Source organism: Coenobita brevimanus, chromosome 62 (assembly GCF_032717465.1).
Source record: "Coenobita brevimanus isolate Jiangsu-jjx chromosome 62, ASM3271746v2, whole genome shotgun sequence".
Lineage (NCBI taxonomy): Eukaryota > Metazoa > Arthropoda > Malacostraca > Decapoda > Coenobitidae > Coenobita > Coenobita brevimanus.
The window spans coordinates 25,646,711-25,669,081 of NC_137015.1; positions in this window are offsets into that span (position 1 = coordinate 25,646,711).

Genomic DNA, 22,371 nt, shown 5'->3' on the forward strand with positions numbered 1-22,371 from the left:
TACCTTCCCCGAGTCAGTTGGCGAGAATACCTGAGTTTGCCTTGCATAGAAAACGAGTTTTCTCTCACCGCCACTGGGGATTCCCTGCCTGCTCCGGGCAGCCAGAGAGACTACGAAAAACGCACTTCCAGCCTCCGGTGAGTTTTTTTGTGGTCATATTCGTTTTTTTCACATCAAAATATATAATTTTAGCCAAAAAAAGATAATAAAAAGTTGGCCGGCACGGGGGTGACACTTAGGGCTGGGATTGGCCGGCACGCGGCGGGTTAAAACTGGAGTGACATGGTCAATTGGTCATACTTCCTTGCATTTCTGTCGAGAACTTTAGCAGCAAATTTTGTAGTTTCTGCACACGTGAAAGTTGAGATTTCCTTGCAATGCCCCATATTACATTTCCGTAGTTCAGGATACTTAGGGCCAGTGCCTGCACTATAATTTGTCGAGTTTCTTTGTCAAAGCCATCTTTTATCCTGTTAATATATATTAATATGCCCATTACTTTTTTGCTTATCAAAGGTCATGTAGCAATCCATATGCAGTATATACCTAACTTTTTTACATAAGTGCTGGGTTGAACGGCTGTGTCACCAAATCGAACAGCAGTGTTAGATGGTATTAGTGAGATCATTTGCCTGGACCCTAGAAAGATATAATGCGTTTTAGTGGTATTTAGAAGAAGACCGTTTTTAAGAAAATATTCCCCGGCCATATTCAAGGTTTCTTGTGCGTTCTGCAATATATCCTAGAGAGAATCTAGTTTGCCACTGTGAAGAAACTGAGTGTCATCGGCATATTGCACTAAAAATACAGTCGTTAAGATTTTCTGAGAGATCATTCATATCTATAATGAATAGAACAGGACCAAGAATTGAGCCTTGGGGCACCCCATAAGTGACATTTGATTTGGAGGGTTTGGTGTTTTGGATGCGAACAGGCTGTGTTCTGTTATTAAGGTAGCTGTCAAACTAGAATTTATCGATATTGACTTTACTGAGTTTATTGAGAAGAATGGAATGTATCGACATTAACTTTACAGAGTGTATTGAGAAGAATGGAATGGCTGACACTATAAAAAGCTTTTGATAGATTACGGAGGGTTAAAAGTGATATGTGTTTATTATCCATGTTATGATAGATATTATCAGTGAAAATTGTGAGTGCTGTATTTGTGGATAGCTTAGGACGGATGTTATGTTGGGTTTGTGAGAGAAGTTTGACTCCAGAAATGTTATTTGTTGAGCTGAGACGATTTTTTCGGTAAATTAAGAAAAAACAGGTAGCAGTGAAATTGGTCGGTAATTGCTCATGACCTGAGAGTCCCCATTTTTTTTATAAAGGCGTAACTATAGTAAAATGCCCGCCGTGCCCGCCAGAGGACCTCCCACCTCACCACCCCCCACACCACCACCGAGCCGCCACCCCACCACTACCCCAGGAGGACACACTGGTGAGGTTAGTAGTCCCGGGCAAGAGGGTCATCAGGGCATCACGGCCCTGAGCCCCTATTCCCCGCAAGTGCCCCAACCCCAGGTGATCAGGGGAACCGAACTACTGTGCGGGCGGGGTAGTGATCGTCAGACCAGGGGTGGGACTGAAGCTAATTCAGTCCCAGGTAACACCGTATTGACGGTCTTGTTACACCCTCTAGGGCAGGAGGCCCAAGGCTACGGCCTAAATAGAGATTGACAGACATAGGCTACGGCCTAACAGAGTGTGCAAAGGGGAAGGTGACCCCAGGCTCCGGCCTTAACACACTAAGGAGAGAGCGTTGCCCTCGTGCATCCCTCTCCAGCTGCTCCTCGGCTACGGCCAGAATACGGTCCAGGGTAGAGAGACCCTGCTACCGTACGTGTAGCGCTACCCAATTACGGAAGCGGCGTCCCGGGGTCGGTACCCTGCCGCAACAGACGGGCGAACCAGTTCGCCCGTTAGTCGTCTTCCGTACGGGCAGACACTCGGCTCCGGCCGGGGCACGTACCAGGGTAGAGATTTCCCTGCAGGTAGGATCTGTCCATATTGGAGAGAGTGTGGCCTCTGTGTCCCTCACTCCGGCTTGTCTCCTACTACGGGAGGAACACCACGCCAGCGGTACCTTGCCACGGCGAAAGGGCGACATCGATCACCCTACAGGTGTCCCCCGTACGCCGGGCAAGTTCACGGCTACAGCCAAGGTGCACAATAGGGGAAGGAGATCCCCGGCTCAGGCCTACAGACACACTCAAGGGACCACGAGTAGCGTGAGTCTTCCTTTAGCCTCTCTCCCTTCGGGGAGCCCTTCGTCGCCATCTGGGCATATAGTCCCGGATGAGACACTAGAGTGGTGGCAAGGCCCGATATCGGACCTACCGCCCACACCCGGGAGTTCCTTGTCCCTGCCGGAGCCCCACAGGAGACGCTGCCGCAGTCCAGCCCTGACGGCGCCTCTCCCCCGGAGCACCTGCAGTCCCAGGATGCCCAGGCCCGCCGCCACAGTCTACAACGAAGGCGATCCAGGCTCCCTCACTCCCCGGAGGCAGAGGAAACAGGCCCAACTGCTCCGGTTGTTCGGCCCCAGTCCCGAGGGCCACTGATCAGGTCGAGGCCCCCAGACCACAGGGCCTCCCTGCACCCCACCGGCACGGCCCTAGTACATGGGTCGCCCCTCAGGTCGAGGCCCCCAGACAGGTGAGCCTCCCTGACCTTAAGTGAAACAGTGAACTATCAAACCCAGGAAACAAGGGGAAGACAGTGACAGTGACAGTGACCAAGAGTACAGTGATAGTGCTTACACCGAAAATATATTAAACAGTGGCCCACAAGAAACTAGTGCCATCGGGGTAGGAAGTGTATTTTGACAAATGATTTAGTCCCTCCCCACATCAAGGAACACTGGAGTTTTCTGTGAGTCCAGAGGTAGGTGCACGGGCGAGTTGAAAGATAAGTGTACGTGTCTCCGTGACCAGGTGACAGTGTCGAGTGTCGCTATCCGCACCCTACCTCTATTATAGTAATATCCTCGAAACAGACTCTCAATCTCGGTATTCTTAAAGTGAACAACCCCAGTTTTATATTACCCTTCAGTGACATAAGAATCCCATACAATAATATAAAGTGAACAACCCCATTTGCATAATTACCTTCCAAGTGACATTAAAGAATACCCGCGATCTCCCTGTGTAATAGTGATAATATATATGATCATTCTGTGAAGCCAAGTGTAATCCTGTATCTCTGTTTCTCTATATACTAAATATCATTGTATGTACACTGTTATGAGTAGGACCTAGGTAATAGATGTGATACGGTATACTGCCTGGTTTTTATGTCCTGTTCCTTTGTTAGTGCTTTACATCCGGTCTAGAAAGAGGACCCCGTTTCAGTAGCTAGTGTTTTTACGACGAGAAGTCGCCTTAAAAACTCAGCATTACACTGGTGGCAAGCGGTGGTTCTGGAGCCGAGTAAAGCACGGAGGAACGCAGAAAGGAAACTTACACAATGGCAGCCAAACCACACATCCAATATCCGAGGTTCAACCCGGACCAGTGCGACATAGATGTATATTTAGACATGGTCAAACCCCTCCTAGACATAGGGTTCGACTCAGACAGAGAAAAGATCGCAGTCACACTACCTAACCTGGGTAATATAATCACTAGTGTCGCACCAAAAATCGTCCCAGAACTGTCATGGGACCAATTCTCACAAATAGTGAGACAGGCTTTTACGCCATCAATAGGCCGAGTTGTCGCTCTCTCTCAACTCGACGCCCTCACCTACGACGGAAACCTGGATGACACATTCACCCAGGCCCGGCGCCTCGTCAGCGCTGCCTATCCCGAGGCACCTCCAAATGCCCGGGATATACATACATTCAATGCTCTATTGAGGATCCTCCCCAGCATAGTCAGGGAGCATTTCTCAATCTACGACCCCTCAGGGGACATGGAAAACGACCTACAACTTGTCCGACATCTGCTCGCCGCCCGCCCCACACCACAGCCACTCCACGCGGTGACACGTTTTCCAACAAAGCAACACTCCCCCTCCAAACCTAAGCTGCCGCCTCACCAGCCAACTACTGAGCCGCCTCCCACAGTTCCCAGAGCCTACCCGCAGAAGAAACGCCCAAACTCCAGGGAACAAGGAAACCTCATCACAATTAATCCCTGGGAATTCACGGCTTGCAGTCGCACCTGCCCTCTACACGACATTAGGGAACAGCTTAAAGCTAGCAGGAGCAGAACCTTTCACCAAGGGCGCAAGAAAGTCTCCTCCTTAGACGACGACGCCCCGGAAGACGACGCACCGCCTCAACATTACTCGGGAACGGACGACGACGACCAAGAGGACACCACTCCACAACAGATGGATTTTTAGGCCCGCCCCCGCACCTCCCCACGGTGGCGGGGGTCACCTCACAGAACTACAGACCCCCAGTTTACGACAAGATTTGGCTAAACGGGGTCAAGGCACGTCTACTAGTGGATACGGGAGCAGCCAGATCGTGCCTCTACTCCCACTTCTACTCCCGCCACATTGGTGCATTCGGCCCTCTTTTCCCCACCTCAGTCAACCTCGTCGACGTGGGGGACGGCCCCCTGCCTATCCATGGGGAAACTCGGGCCCTTCAAACCCACACCCACCAACAAATATCCACTAGCCACCCATTCATCATATTTGACTCGACATGCAGTCAATATGATGGATATTTAGGGCTGGACCTGCTCCAGAAACTACACGCCACCATTGACTGCCATCAACGCCACCTCCACTTCAGTCCAGCCCATCCCAACCAAAGAGCAGTCAACGAGAAAGAAGAAAAAAAAAAGAAAAAACACATCGAAGAAACAACAAGAACACTCCCCCTCAAACACTACCATCAAACACTCACCTGTCCTAAATCACACACACACCTAACCTCAACCCAACCCCTCACACTACTCTACCCCCGTCACCACCACCCACCACACATCATCTGCATCCCTCCCCATCTTTTCCTGCCACTGTCGCCTCCTCAATCACTATTCCACCCCACCATGAAGCTTGGGTAAAACTAAACAAACCTTCTCATACCTCCGTCCTCTTCTCACCATCCATCCCCACCGGACCACTCTCTTCCTGTTTAGTAAGCCCCACCTTCCTCCCCCCACATGCCCATGAAATCCGTATCGCCAACCTCGCTACTACCCCACTAACCCTACCAAGAGGACTCATCATCGGCGACACTGAAGAAGCCGAACCATGCCAAACGCCGCCCCCAGACCCGCCCACTCTCCCCGCCCTACCATCACACCTATCCCCTGCCCAAACCAACAGCCTCCGATAACTCCTCCTGGATTTTCAAGACCTATTCTCCTCCGGCCCAACCGACCTTGGCCATACCACCTATCTCAGCCACGAGATACACACGACCGGACCTCCAATTCGCCAACCATCACGACAAAAGAATCCAAAGCAACGAGAAGAAGACCGGCAGGTCCAGGACATGCTAGATGCCGGCGTAATCTCCAACTCCACTAGCCCATGGTCCTCTCCGGTGGTACTCGTAAGGAAAAAAGATGGGACAATGCGTTTCTGTGTTGACTGCCGCTGAGTCAACGATGTCACAGTCAAAGATGCAACTCCTCTACCATGCATCGACGACTCACTAGACTCATTACATGGCTCGACATGGTTCTCCACCCTAGACCTGCAGTCGGGCTACTGGCAAGTCCCTGTACATCCCGACGACAACCACAAAACCGCATTCTCCACATCGAATGGCAAACATTATGAATTCAACGTCCTCCCTTTCGGACTCTGCAACGCCCCTGCCACATTCTCCCGTTTGATGGAGTCTGTCCTTAGTGGACTAACCTGGGAGACTTGCTTGGCGTATCTCGACGACGTCATCGTTTTTAGTCGTACATGGACCGACCACCTTCATCGCCTCAAGCAAGTGTTTCACCGCATACGCCAAGCAGGACTAAAGCTGAAACCAACAAAATGCGTCTTGGCAGAGAGATCCGTGTCTTTCCTGGGACATCTTATTAATGCCGAAGGCATCTCACCAGACCCAGATAAACTTCGAGCCATCGCAGACATCCCCCTGCCCCGCGACGTACATGAGACCAGAGCCTTCCTGGGGTTAACATCATACTATAGGCGATTCGTCAAAGGGTTCGCTGACATCGCAAAACCCCTTCACGAGCTAACAAAAAAGGGTGAGCCTTTCGTGTGGACCGAGACAAGAAAAACAGCATTTACCACCCTCAAATCAAAGTTAACCACCGCCCCAGTAGTTGCGTTCCCAGACTACAACCTCCCATTCCGCCTGTATACTGACGTGTCCCTCATCGCCATAGGGGCTGTCCTTGCACAAGTACAAAATGGGAGAGAACACATCATCGCCTGTGCCAGTCGCACCCTGAATACGGCAGAACGAAACTACGCGGCCACAAAACGTGAGTGCCTAGGGATCATCTGGTCCCTAGAATATTTCAAGTCCTACAGCTCAGGCACCCATGTAGTAGTCATTACGGATCACCAATCCCTACAATGGCTACGGCAATCAAACACCAACAATGCCCAACTAATACGCTGGCGAGAGACCCTCGAAGAGTATGACTTCAAAATCGCATACCGACCAGGCAAACTCCACACCAACGCCGATGCCCTATCCCGTCTCCCAATCAACGCCATCAAGACAGAACCAGACCTGGTCCAAATGTTGTACAATAAACAACGCCCCACCTGGATTCCACAGACCACGTTCACTTAACTCCATCCACACGGCTAACATCTCTTCGACCCGAACGGACACATTGTCCTTAGCCCAGCCACTGCCCACGACACCATGCCCCACCTCCATGCCCACAACGGCATCCACCTGGGAACGAAGAACCTGCTACAAGTCTTTAACGATATGTACTGGACCCCAAACCCATCCACCATCGCAAAGAAGATCATACAATCATGCTGAGCGTGCGCCCTTGGAAAGGACATCACCCGAACACCAGGCCCTACAGGAAAGCTAACAGCACAAAAACCGTGGCAACTACTCTCCCTAGACGTCGTCGGCCCTCTCACACCAAAAGCAGGCTACAAGTACATAATTACCTTCGTGGATGTATATTCTAAGTTTATCATCGCCTGCCCCGCCAAGGATCACACCGCACTATCAGTCGCCGATGCCCTCACCCGACATGTCTTCCCTTATTTTGGGATTCCACAGGCTCTTCATTCCGATAATGCTCCAGAATTTACGGGAAAAATCTGGGAAGAACTGGCTAGCATATTCAGATACAACATCTCTCACTCATCCCACTACTGGCCCCAGGGCAACAGCATATGCGAGAGAAGCCACCGCTCCCTTATGAATCAGGTCCGCACACGCATTATGCAAATGGGGAACGAAGACTGGCCTGCACACATCAAGATCATACAATGGGGATTAAATACGTGCCCAAGAGAAGATGGAATAACTCCGCATGAAAGAGTCTTCGGAGAATCGCCCCTACTCCTACCACTGCGCCACCACCTACAACCACCCACTCCACCCTCCACCACCAACCCTCTCCACCATCTCAAACGCCGCCTCCACCACCTACACTCAAAACAAGACTTTGCACCTGACACAACCCACTCCAACCCATACACACCTGGCCAGTCTGTTGTTGTAGCAAACCTGCCTACCCCACCCAAGACCTCCCCCCGATTCAACGGACCTTACAAAATTGTGCGAGTACCCAACCCATACCAAGTCACTGTGGATCAACAAGGACAACACCGCACATACAGAAATCGCCACGTGCGTCCCGTCCACCCACCCAACACCACCCACCCCCGCACTAAGCCTACCTCCACCCCGGCCCGCACACCTGGCCACCCCGACCTTTCCCAGAATCACCCCCCAGACTCCTACTCCTACTCCTTCTCACCCCCCTCCTCAAACTCTCCAGCAACCAGCCCACCCCCTGACACACCACCACCACAGCCTGAACCCACCACTACTTCACAACCTGAAATTCACCCACCAAACACCCATCCACCCACCACCTCCCAACCCACTCCACACATGCCACCCTCATCACCACAACCGCCCACCCCCCCCGAAAGCCACACCACCCCCACACCCACCACCACCCTTCCTCATGACCACTCCCATTATACGCGCCACACCGCACCACCAACCATCCACCCCCTCACCACTGTACACCCTCACCACCACCACGCACACAACCAGCCTCACCACCCACACCCACCATAACCACTACCACCACCAGATCAGGACGACTCTCACGCCCACCCGCAAGATACACCCCGACACCTCCACCCATCACACACCCACCCCAAACACCTCCCCCATAACCCTACCCCTCCACCAAGCACATTGGAACTTTCCCAATTCCCAATTCCCCAAAGGACGACGCTCCTCCCACCAAATTAGCCCAAATAAAACCACCAACCTCCCATCACTCTCCAGCATTCAAATTTCATCTCCCCACCAACCACCATTCCCCGAGATGAAGGTGACGAAAGTCTGCTGGCAACCATACAACCACCCATCAACCAGAGTCAAAGGCACCGACCACCTGCTACGCCTCCTACGCCGGACCAACCAGCCGTCCTCCCTCCACTTCACCCTCAACCCCCATCAGGAGCCCAACCAGTTCACCACTCACTGGGTCAGTCTCACCCAACACCTTACCCCGGCCTACCAGACAGCCACCTCTACCACCTACCACCTCCAGTCACGGGGCCGTGACTTCAACGACGCGGAGGGTGGTAAAATGCCCGCCGTGCCCACCGCAGGACCTCCCACCTCACCACCCCCCACACCACCACCGAGCCGCCACCCCACCACCACCCCAGGAGGACACACTGGTGAGGTTAGTAGTCCCGGGCAAGAGTGTCATCAGGGCATCACGGCCCTGAGCCCCTATTCCCCGCAAGTGCCCCAACCCCAGGTGATCAGGGGAACCAAACTACTGTGCGGGCGGGGTAGTGATCGTCAGACCAGGGGTGGGACTGAAGCTAATTCAGTCCCAGGTAACACCGTATTGACGGTCTTGTTACACCCTCTAGGGCAGGAGGCCCAAGGGCAGGAGGCCCAAGGCTACGGCCTAAATAAAGAGAGATTGACAGACATAGGCTACGGCCTAACAGAGTGTGCAAAGGGGAAGGTGACCCCAGGCTCCGGCCTTAACACACTAAGGAGAGAGCGTTGCCCTCGTGCATCCCTCTCCAGCTGTTCCTCGGCTACGGCCAGAATACGGTCCAGGGTAGAGAGACCCTGCTACCGTACGTGTAGCGCTACCCAATTACGGAAGCGGCGTCCCGGGGTCGGTACCCTGCCGCAACAGACGGGCGAACCAGTTCGCCCGTTAGTCGTCTTCCGTATGGGCAGACACTCGGTTCCGGCCGGGGCACGTACCAGGGTAGAGAATTCCCTGCAGGTAGGATCTGTCCGTATTGGAGAGAGTGTGGCCTCTGTGCCCCTCACTCCGGCTTGTCTCCTACTACGGGAGGAACACCACGCCGGCGGTACCTTGCCACGGCGACAGGGCGACATCGATCACCCTATAGGTGTCCCCCGTACGCCGGGCAAGTTCACGGCTACAGCCAAGGTGCACAATAGGGGAAGGAGATCCCCGACTCAGGCCTACAGACACACTCAAGGGACAACGAGTAGCGTGAGTCTTCCTTTAGCCTCTTTCCCTTTGGGGAGCCCTTCGTCGCCATCCAGGCATATAGTCCCGGATGAGACACTAGAGTGGTGGCAAGGCCCGATATCGGACCTACCGCCCACACCCGGGAGTTCCTTGTCCCTGCCGGAGCCCCACAGGAGACGCTGCCGCAGTCCAGCCCTGACGGCGCCTCTCCCCCGGAGCACCCACAGTCCCAGGACGCCCAGGCCCGCCGCCGCAGTCTACAACAAAGGCGATCCAGGCTCCCTCACTCCCCGGAGGCAGAGGAAACAGGCCCAACTGCTCCGGTTGTTCGGCCCCAGTCCCGAGGGCCACCGATCAGGTCGAGGCCCCCAGACCACAGGGCCTCCCTGCACCCCACCGGCACGGCCCTAGTACATGGGTCGCCCCTCAGGTCGAGGCCCCCAGACAGGTGAGCCTCCCTGACCTTAAGTGAAACAGTGAACTATTAAACCCAGGAAACAAGGGGAAAGACAGTGACAGTGACAGTGACCAAGAGTACAGTGATAGTGCTTACACCGAAAATATATTAAACAGTGGCCCACAAGAAACTAGTGCCATCGGGGTAGGAAGTGTATTTTGACAAATGATTTAGTCCCTCCCCACATCAAGGAACCCGGGAGTTTTCTGTGAGTCCAGAGGTAGGTGCACGGGCGAGTTGAAAGATAAGTGTACGTGTCTCCGTGACCAGGTGACAGTGTCGAGTGTCGCTATCCGCACCCTACCTCTATTATAGTAATATCCTCGAAACAGACTCTCAATCTCGGTATTCTTAAAGTGAACAACCCCAGTTTTATATTACCCTTCAGTGACATAAGAATCCCATACAATAATATAAAGTGAACAACCCCATTTGCATAATTACCTTCCAAGTGACATTAAAGAATACCCGCGATCTCCCTGTGTAATAGTGATAATATATATGATCATTCTGTGAAGCCAAGTGTAATCCTGTATCTCTGTTTCTCTATATACTAAATATCATTGTATGTACACTGTTATGAGTAGGACCTAGGTAATAGATGTGATACGGTATACTGCCTGGTTTTTATGTCCTGTTCCTTTGTTAGTGCTTTACATCCGGTCTAGAAATAGGACCCCGTTTCAGTAGCTAGTGTTTTTACGACGAGAAGTCGCCTTAAAAACACAGCATAACACTGGTGGCAAGTGGTGGTTCTGGAGCCGAGTAAAGCACGGAGGAACGCAGAAAGGAAACTTACACAATGGCAGCCAAACCACACATCCAATATCCGAGGTTCAACCCGGACCAGTGTGACATAGATGTATATTTAGACATGGTCAAACCCCTCCTAGACATAGGGTTCGACTCAGACAGAGAAAAGATCGCAGTCACACTACCTAACCTGGGTAAAATAATCACTAGTGTCGCACCAAAAATCGTCCCAGAACTGTCATGGGACCAATTCTCACAAATAGTGAGACAGGCTTTTACGCCATCAATAGGCCGAGTTGTCGCTCTCTCTCAACTCGACGCCCTCACCTACGACGGAAACCTGGATGACACATTCACCCAGGCTCGGCGCCTCGTCAGCGCTGCCTATCCCGAGGCACCTCCAAATGCCCGGGATATACATACATTCAATGCTCTATTGAGGATCCTCCCCAGCATAGTCAGGGAGCATTTCTCAATCTACGACCCCTCAGGGGACATGGAAAACGACCTACAACTTGTCCGACATCTGCTCGCCGCCCGCCCCACACCACAGCCACTCCACGCGGTGACACGTTTTCCAACAAAGCAACACCCCCCCTCCAAACCTAAGCTGCCGCCTCACCAGCCAACTACTGAGCCGCCTCCCACAGTCCCCAGAGCCTACCCGCAGAAGAAACGCCCAAACTCCAGGGAACAAGGAAACCTCATCACAATTAATCCCTGGGAATTCACGGATTGCAGTCGCACCTGCCCTCTACACGACATTAGGGAACAGCTTAAAGCTAGCAGGCGCAGAACCTTTCACCAAGGGCGCAAGAAAGTCTCCTCCTTAGACGACGACGCCCCGGAAGACGACGCACCACCTCAACATTACTCGGGAACGGACGACGACGACCAAGAGGACACCACTCCACAACAGATGGATTTTTAGGCCCGCCCCCGCACCTCCCCACGGTGGCGGGGGCCACCTCACAGAACTACAGACCCCCAGTTTACGACAAGATTTGGCTAAACGGGGTCAAGGCACGTCTACTAGTGGATACAGGAGCAGCCAGATCGTGCCTCTACTCCCACTTCTACTCCCGCTACATTGGTGCATTCGGCCTTCTTTTCCCCACCTCAGCCAACTTCGTCGACGCGGGGGACGGCCCCTTGCCTATCCGTGGGGAAACTCGGGCCCTTCAAAACCACACCCACCAACAAATATCCACTAGCCACCCATTCATCATACTTGACTCGACATGCAGTCAATATGATGGATATTTAGGGCTGGACCTGCTCCAGAAACTACACGCCACCATTGATTGCCATCAACGCCGCCTCCACTTCAGTCCAGCCCATCCCAACCAACCAGCAGTCAACAAGAAAGAAGAAAAAAAAAAGAAAAAACACATCGAAGAAACAAAAAGAACACCCCCCCTCAAACACTACCATCAGACACTTACCTGTCCCAAATCACACACACACCTAACCTCAACCCAACCCCTCACACTACTCTACCCCCGTCACCACCACCCACCACACATCATCTGCATCCCTCCCCATCTTTTCCTGCCACTGTCGCCTCCTCAATCACTATTCCACCCCACCATGAAGCTTGGGTAAAACTAAACAAACCTTCTCATACCTCCGTCCTCTTCTCACCATCCATCCCCACCGGACCACTCTCTTCCTGTTTAGTAAGCCCCACCTTCCTCCCCCCACATGCCCATGAAATCCGTATCGCCAACCTCGCTACTACCCCACTAACCCTACCAAGAGGACTCATCATCGGCGACACTAAAGAAGCCGAACCATGCCAAACGCCGCCCCCAGACCCGCCCACTCTCCCCGCCCTACCATCACACCTATCCCCTGCCCAAACCAACAGCCTCCGACAACTCCTCCTGGATTTTCAAGACCTATTCTCCTCCGGCCCAACCGACCTTGGCCATACCACCTATCTCAGCCACGAGATACACACGACCGGACCTCCAATTCGCCAACCATCACGACAAAAGAATCCAAAGCAACGAGAAGAAGACCGGCAGGTCCAGGACATGCTAGATGCTGGCGTAATCTCCAACTCCACTAGCCCATGGTCCTCTCCGGTGGTACTCGTAAGGAAAAAAGATGGGACAATGCGTTTCTGTGTTGACTACCGCCAAGTCAACGATGTCAGTCAAAGATGCAACTCCCCTACCACCATTGACGACTCACTAGACTCATTACATGGCTCGACATGGTTCTCCACCCTAGACCTGCAGTCGGGCTACTGGCAAGCCCTGTACATCCCGACGACAACCACAAAACCGCCTTCTCCACATCGAATGGCAAACATTATGAATTCAACGTCCTCCCTTTCGGACTCTGCAACGCCCCTGCCACATTCTCCCGTTTGATGGAGTCTGTCCTTAGTGGACTAACCTGGGAGACTTGCTTGGCGTATCTCGACGACGTCATCGTTTTTAGTCGTACATGGACCGACCACCTTCATCGCCTCAAGCAAGTGTTTCACCACATACGCCAAGCAGGACTAAAGCTGAAACCAACAAAATGCGTCTTGGTAGAGAGATCCGTGTCTTTCCTGGGACATCATATTAATGCCGAAGGCATCTCACCAGACCCAGATAAACTTCGAGCCATCGCAGACATCCCCCTGCCCCGCGACGTACATGAGACCAGAGCCTTCCTGGGGTTAACATCATACTATAGGCGATTCGTCAAAGGGTTCGCTGACATCGCAAAACCCCTTCACGAGCTAACAAAAAAGGGTGAGCCTTTCGTGTGGACCGAGACAAGAAAAACAGCATTTACCACCCTCAAATCAAAGTTAACCACCGCCCCAGTAGTTGCGTTCCCAGACTACAACCTCCCATTCCGCCTGTATACTGACGTGTCCCTCATCGCCATAGGGGCTGTCCTTGCACAAGTACAAAATGGGAGAGAACACATCATCGCCTGTGCCAGTCGCACCCTGAATACGGCAGAACGAAACTACGCGGCCACAAAACGTGAGTGCCTAGGGATCATCTGGTCCCTAGAATATTTCAAGTCCTACAGCTCAGGCACCCATGTAGTAGTCATTACGGATCACCAATCCCTACAATGGCTACGGCAATCAAACACCAACAATGCCCAACTGATACGCTGGCGAGAGACCCTCGAAGAGTATGACTTCAAAATCGCATACCGACCAGGCAAACTCCACACCAACGCTGATGCCCTATCCCGTCTCCCAATCAACGCCATCAAGACAGAACCAGACCTGGTCCAAATGTGGAACAAAAAACAACGCCCCACCTGGATTCCACAGACCACGTTCATTTAACTCCATCCACACGGCTAACATCTCTTCGACCCGAACGGACACATTGTCCTTAGCCCAGCCACTGCCCACGACACCATGCTCCACCTCCATGCCCACAACGGCATCCACCTGGGAACGAAGAAGCTGCTACAAGTCTTTAACGATATGTACTGGACCCCAAACCCATCCACCATCACAAAGAAGATCATACAATCATGCTGAGCGTGCGCCCTTGGAAAGGACATCACCCGAACACCAGGCCCTACAGGAAAGCTAACAGCACAAAAACCGTGGCAACTACTCTCCCTAGACGTCGTCGGCCCTCTCACACCAAAAGCAGGCTACAAGTACATAATTACCTTTGTGGATGTATATTCTAAGTTTATCATCGCCTGCCCCGCCAAGGATCACACCGCACTATCAGTCGCCGATGCCCTCACCCGACATGTCTTCCCTTATTTTGGGATTCCACAGGCTCTTCATTCCGATAATGCTCCAGAATTTACGGGAAAAATCTGGGAAGAACTGGCTAGCATATTCGGATACAACATCTCTCACTCATCCCCCTACTGGCCCCAGGGCAACAGCATATGCGAGAGAAACCACCGCTCCCTTATGAATCAGGTCCGCACACGCATTATGCAAATGGGGAACGAAGACTGGCCTGCACACATCAAGATCATACAATGGGGATTAAATACGTGCCCAAGAGAAGATGGAATAACTCCGCACGAAAGAGTCTTCGGAGAATCGCCCCTACTCCTACCACTGCGCCACCACCTACAATCACCCACTCCACCCTCCACCACCGACCCTCTCCACCACCTCAAACGCCGCCTCCACCACCTACACTCAAAACAAGACTTAGCACCTGACACAACCCACTCCAACCCATACACACCTGGCCAGTCTGTTGTTGTAGCAAACCTACCTACCCCACCCAAGACCTCCCCCCGATTCAACGGACCTTACAAAATTGTGCGAGTACCCAACCCATACCAAGTCACTGTGGATCAACAAGGACAACACCGCACATACAGAAATCGCCACGTGCATCCCTTCCTACCACCCGACACCACCCACCCCTGCACTAAGCCTACCTCCACCCCGGCCCGCACACCTGGCCACCCCGACCTTTCCCAGAATCACCCCCCAGACTCCTACTCCTACTCCTTCTCACCCCCCTCCTCAAACTCTCCAGCAACCAGCCCACCCCCCGACACACCACCACCACAGCCTGAACCCACCACTACTTCACAACCTGAAATTCACCCACCAAACACCCATCCACCCACCACCTCCCAACCCACTCCATACATGCCACCCTCATCACCACAACTGCCCACCCCCCCCGAAAGCCACACCACCCCCACACCCACCACCGCCCTTCCTCATGACCACTCCCATTATACGCGCCACACCGCACCACCAACCATCCACCCCCCTCACCACTGTACACCCTCACCACCACCACGCACACAACCAGCCTCACCACCCACACCCACCATAACCACTACCACCACCAGATCAGGACGACTCTCACGCCCACCCGCAAGATACACCCCGACACCTCCACCCATCACACACCCACCCCAAAACCCACCCTCCCCACCCCCCCAAACACCTCCCCCATAACCCTACCCCTCCACCAAGCACGTTGGACCTTTCCCAATTCCCAATTCCCCAAAGGACGACGCTCCTCCCACCAAATTAGCCCAAATAAAACCACCAACCTCCCATCACTCTCCAGCATTCAAATTTCATCTCCCCACCAGGCACCATTCCCCGAGATGAAGGTGACGAAAGTCCGCTGGCAACCATACAACCACCCACCAACCAGAGTCAAAGGCACCGACCACCTGCTACGCCTCCTACGCTGGACCAACCAGCCGTCCTCCCTCCACTTCACCCTCAACCCCCATCAGGAGCCCAACCAGTTCACCACTCACTGGGTCAGTCTCACCCAACACCTTACCCCGGCCTACCGACAGCCACCTCTACCACCTACCACCTCCAGTCACGGGGCCGTGACTTCAACGACGCGGAGGGTGGTAAAATGCCCGCCGTGCCCGCCGCAGGACCTCCCACCTCACCACCCCCCACACCACCACCGAGCCGCCACCCCACCACCACCCCAGGAGGACACACTGGTGAGGTTAGTAGTCCCGGGCAAGAGGGTCATCAGGGCATCACGGCCCTAAGCCCCTATTCCCCGCAAGTGCCCCAACCCCAGGTGATCAGGGGAACCGAACTACTGTGCGGGCGGGGTAGTGATCGTCAGACCAGGGGTGGGACTGAAGCTAATTCAGTCCCAGGTAACACCGTATTGACGGTCTTGTTACACCCTCTAGGGCAGGAGGCCCAAGGGCAGGAGGCCCAAGGCTACGGCCTAAATAAAGAGAGATTGACAGACATAGGCTACGGCCTAACAGAGTGTGCAAAGGGGAAGGTGACCCCAGGCTCCGGCCTTAACACACTAAGGAGAGAGCGTTGCCCTCGTGCATCCCTCTCCAGCTGTTCCTCGGCTACGGCCAGAATACGGTCCAGGGTAGAGAGACCCTGCTACCGTACGTGTAGCGCTACCTAATTACGGAAGCGGCGTCCCGGGGTCGGTACCCTACCACAACGGACGGGTGAACCAGTTCGCCCGTTAGTCGTCTTCCGTACGGGCAGACACTCGGCTCCGGCCGGGGCACGTACCAGGGTAGAGAATTCCCTGCAGGTAGGATCTGTCCGTATTGGAGAGAGTGTGGCCTCTGTGCCCCTCACTCCGGCTTGTCTCCTACTACGGGAGGAACACCACGCCAGCGGTACCTTGCCACGGCGAAAGGGCGACATCAATCACCCTATAGGTGTCCCCCGTACGCCGGGCAAGTTCACGGCTACAGCCAAGGTGCACAATAGGGGAAGGAGATCCCTGGCTCAGGCCTACAGACACACTCAAGGGACCACGAGTAGCGTGAGTCTTCCTTTAGCCTCTTTCCCTTCGGGGAGCCCTTCGTCGCCATCCAGGCATATAGTCCCGGATGAGACACTAGAGTGGTGGCAAGGCCCGATATCGGACCTACCGCCCACACCCGGGAGTTCCTTGTCCCTGCCGGAGCCCCACAGGAGACGCTGCCGCAGTCCAGCCCTGACGGCGCCTCTCCCCCGGAGCACCCACAGTCCCAGGACGCCCAGGCCCGCCGCCGCAGTCTACAACGAAGGCAATCCAGGCTCCCTCACTCCCCGGAGGCAGAGGAAACAGGCCCGACTGCCCCGGTTGTTCGGCCCCAGTCCCAAGGGCCACCGATCAGGTCGAGGCCCCCAGACCACAGGGCCTCCCTGCACCCCACCGGCACGGCCCTAGTACAAGGGTCGCCCCTCAGGTCGAGGCCCCCAGACAGGTGAGCCTCCCTGACCTTAAGTGAAACAGTGAACTATTAAACCTAGGAAACAAGGGGAAAGACAGTGACAGTGACCAAGAGTACAGTGATAATGCTTACACCGAAAATATATTAAACAGTGGCCCACAAGAAACTAGTGCCATCGGGGTAGGAAGTGTATTTTGACAAATTATTTAGTCCCTCCCCACATCAAGGAACCCGGGAGTTTTCTGTGAGTCCAGAGGTAGGTGCGCAGGCGAGTTGAAAGATAAGTGTACGTGTCTCCGTGACCAGGTGACAGTGTCGAGTGTCGCTATCCGCACCCTACCTCTATTATAGTAATATCCTCGAAACAGACTCTCAATCTCGGTATTCTTAAAGTGAACAACCCCAGTTTTATATTACCCTTCAGTGACATAAGAATCCCATACAATAATATAAAGTGAACAACCCCATTTGCATAATTACCTTCCAAGTGACCTTAAAGAATACCCGCGATCTCCCTGTGTAATAGTGATAATATACAGTATATGATCATTCTGTGAAGCCAAGTGTAATCCTGTATCTCTGTTTCTCTATATACTAAATATCATTGTATGTACACTGTTATGAGCAGGACCTAGGTAATAGATGTGATACGGTATACTGCCTGGTTTTTATGTCCTGTTCCTTTGTTAGTGCTTTACATCCGGTCTAGAAAGAGGACCCCGTTTCAGTAGCTAGTGTTTTTACGACGAGAAGTCGCCTTAAAAACACAGCATTACATATAGCATTCTTCCAAGCATTAGGGAATACGCCCGTAACAACTGAAGAATTTATTACATGGGTTAAATATAATATGAGTATGAAGATGGATTCCATAATAAAACGAAGTGAAATATTGTCTGAGCCATAAGACTGAGTATTTTGTAAATGTTTAATTGTTAATATTACAGTGTCGATATCAACAGTTTCTGGTCGGAATTGTGTCATGTTGCGTGCACTATTACCAGTGACAGGTCTTTCAGATGGAGAGTTTATGGTGTTACTTGTAAAGAGACCTGAGTATTGTCAATATTTTCAAAAGTTCTTTTATCTACGTTTGCGGAAAACTTGTTAAATTCCTCAGCTTTACTTTGTGGATTATCAAAAAGGTTATTGTTGGAGTTTTTATTGTTGGGTATTATATCTTGGACTATTTTCCATGTTGCAGAACTATTAACTCTTGAGTTTGAGAGTTCTTTGTGACACTATTGGTTTTTAGCTCATTAATAAGTGATTTGGCTCTTTTCTTTAAATCCCTGTAACTTTCTTGTAATTATATGTTGAACCTGTTCAGTTTTAATTGGTTCCGTGTGTGATCCCGTGTTCTGATTATTTCTCGATTTTCATCAGTAATCCAAAGGGCAAAAGGACGTTTTATTTATCTGGTAACAAGGAGGCACATTTGTCCAAGCTTCTGGTGTCGACTGAGGTGAACATATCAACCTGTTCATTTACATTGCCAGTATCCAGAATGGTATTTAAGAAATTTGTTTCATTTAGCAGGTGGGAACATACTACATCATTGCTGTAGGTTTGCAGGTCACGGAGGGTTTTAATAGTGGGTGGACATTTAGGCTTACTTATATTTGTGGTTAAAGTTATGAGGTCGTGATCACCTATGATATGTGGGATGACATTGCTATGAGTTATTTTCTCAGGACTGTTAGTTATAATTATATCAAGAAGAGTAGCAGAGGTAGGAGTGATTCGTGTAGGCTTATTAACTACTTGTGTCAGTTTATTATTGAATATTATGTGGGATAATTTGCTATTATGGGAGAGATAAGTGCTCGTGGGCCCTTCGGGCCCCTCGCACTTGCTCTTGCGGAAGGCTCTCGCGCTGCTATATTTTACTTATAGCTGTGGGCAAAAAATTCTGTGGAGATCCTATGCTCGGCGCTGAGAGCGGCGTTTTTTGGTCAAAATGTGATCGCTGATTAAATCTAGTAATATTTTTTCAATCGTGATGGGACCAAGTTTTTTCACATCAGCGAATTTTTTGCGATTTTTGTGTCAATTTTGGTGCGATTTGAATATGTAGTTTCTGCTGTCTAAAATACACACACACACACACACACACACACACACACACACACATGGCTAGTGCTATAGTATAATAGAAGATTGTCATTTTGGTCTCCTAAGACAAATACAGTTTTCTTGAGATATAAAGCAGATCTTAGCACCTCATTAATGTAACCGAAGGAATCATAAGGAGTCTTCAGGTGTCTGTAAATACATCCTACAATGGCTGAGGGTAATTTTCTGCACTGTACACAGATCCTGATATCTTCCATTCCTGTTTATTTAGAAATTTTGGGATCTATTGATTTGGACGTTAAACGTTCCTTAATGTAGATACAGACACCCACGCCGCATCCATTATCATTACTATAAACTTTGTAGTTAGGTAAATGTACGTACACATCTGGAACAAGGCAATCATCACAATAGTGTTGAGTACCACCACTCATCAGGAACCCATGTGTAAGCTGAGAATGCCTAATGCAAAGCCAGGTAAGAGCCACCTCCAGTTGCCGAGACATGGAGGGGAGAACCCTTGGCACAACTACTCTCTGAATGATTTCTCTTAGCTTATTATGAGCAACACCATCCCAGTGTCTCTGCCAACATATAAGAAGTTAACATCAGAAGCAGGAAGCAAGTAGTCGGTTGGGGGATGTTGAGAAGATGCAGCTTTAGCTAATATATCTGCCCTCTCATTGCTCACCACACCAATATGTGCGGACAACCCAACAGATGTCCACATGACGGCCACAACAGCTGAGAAGATAAAGCCACTCTGAAATTGATAAAACCAGTGGATGTGATGCATTAAAAGACTCCAGTGCAGAGAGAGCACTACAAGAGTCACTAAAAATCAGAAAAACTGGTTGGGAGAGAGTAAAAACGATTTTGAGAGCAAATAAAATCGCAGTCAGTTCCGCCGTATACACTGAAGTAATGCCAGGAAGGTTACCTCTCCTACTAAAGGAAGGGAAGACAACACCAAAGCCTACCGCAGCATCACTCTTAGAGCCATTTGGATAGTTGACTGACTGAATATATAATCTGGCGGCGCAACTGCCAAGGTCATATGCCGCCCAACAACAAGGTAAAAGATGCAGCAAATAAAAAGTGCATATTTTAAATAAAGTTAATACCCGTTAGTACAAATAAAACACTGAAAATAACAAAAGAAGAGTTTGTAAAACATCAATCACTTATAAAAGTGGAAGGAGGCCCGCCTCCTTCAGAAAACTAAAAACATCAGTAAAATCCCTAGAGGTTCCACCAAGCATCGAGGATGGACAACAGGCACCATCTGCCCCCCTTATGCCCTTGGAGGAATCTCTGACGTAGGTCCCCCAGACTCGGACACTCGACCAGCAAGTGATGGACAGTCAGAGGAACAAGGCAATCATAAGACTACGGTTGAGTCTCTCCACTCATCAGTTACCCATGTGTAAGCTGAGAGTGTCCAATGCAAAGCCTAGCAAGAGCCACCTCCAATCACCGAGGCATGGAGGAGAGAATCCTTGGCACAACCACTCTCTGAAAGACTTCTTTTAGTTTATTATGAGCACACCATCCCAGTCCTTCTGCCAGCATGTACGAATTGCATACCACAAGGTGTTACATCAGAAGCAGGAAGCAGTTAGCCACCTGGGGGCTGTTGAGAAGACACAGCTTTAGTTAATGTATCTGCCCTCTCATGGTCCACCACACCAACATGTGAGGGAATCCAACAGAAGTCCACACAACGGCCACAACGGCCAAGAAGAAAGAGCCACTAAAAAATTTATAAAACCAATGGATGGGATGCATTAAAAGACTCCTGTGTGGAGAAAGCACTACGGGAGTCACTAAAAATGACAAAAACAAATTGGGGGAGAGTAAAAACAATTTTGAGAGCATACAAAATCACAGTTAGTTCTACCCTACACATTGTAGTACTACCAGGAAGACTACCGCCTGTACTAAAGAAAGGAGAGACAATACCAAACCCTACTCCAGTATCAGTCCTAGACCCGTCAGCGGGGACAGAACCCTCATGAGTGGAGGCATATTCTAAAAAGAGAGAGAGGGACACCTGTGAGGGAAGTGTGCCCTTTTTACCGACAACGAATCTACAAAATGTCATACGAGAGAGTAGCCAAGTATCCACCCTTGGGATCCGATGTGGACAAACTGCCAGTCTTGGAACAGAGAGGGCTAACATAACAGACCTGACCCTGTAACCAAAGGGCTTTGGGAAACTAGGACGGGTGTCATAAACAGAAAATCACGAATCTTGGGAGATGATGGAACAAGAAATTGAGTCCGGAGTGTGGTGAAGATGATACCAACAGCCCATTGTCAATGAGTGGCGTTGCAAATCCAAGATGAGTACACCAGCATCCACCAACAAACTTGAAATCGGGGATGACCTGAATGCCCCAGTTGCCAGATGTACACCAGCATGATGCACAGAATTTAACAACTGGAGATGGGCATCTGTTGCAGAGGAGTAGATTTCACACCCATATTCAAGTTTAGGAAGAATAAGAGACCTATGCAAGAGGAGGAGGGTCTGATGATCAGCACCCCAAGAGGTATGAGCCAAAACCCTCAAAAGACTTACAGCTTTAAGACAGGCTGCCTTAACAGAATGAATATGAGGAACCAAAGTTAGTTGTCTGTCAAACAGAAGACTCAGAAACCACGTCTCTTCCACACAGGATATTCTCTGGCCATAGAGATACAAGTCAGGGTCGGGGTGAACCCCCTGAAGACGAAAAAAATGCGGAGCCACTGTCTTTGTTAAAGAAAAATGGAAGCCACGAGACTCTGCCCAGTCAGAAATTCTGT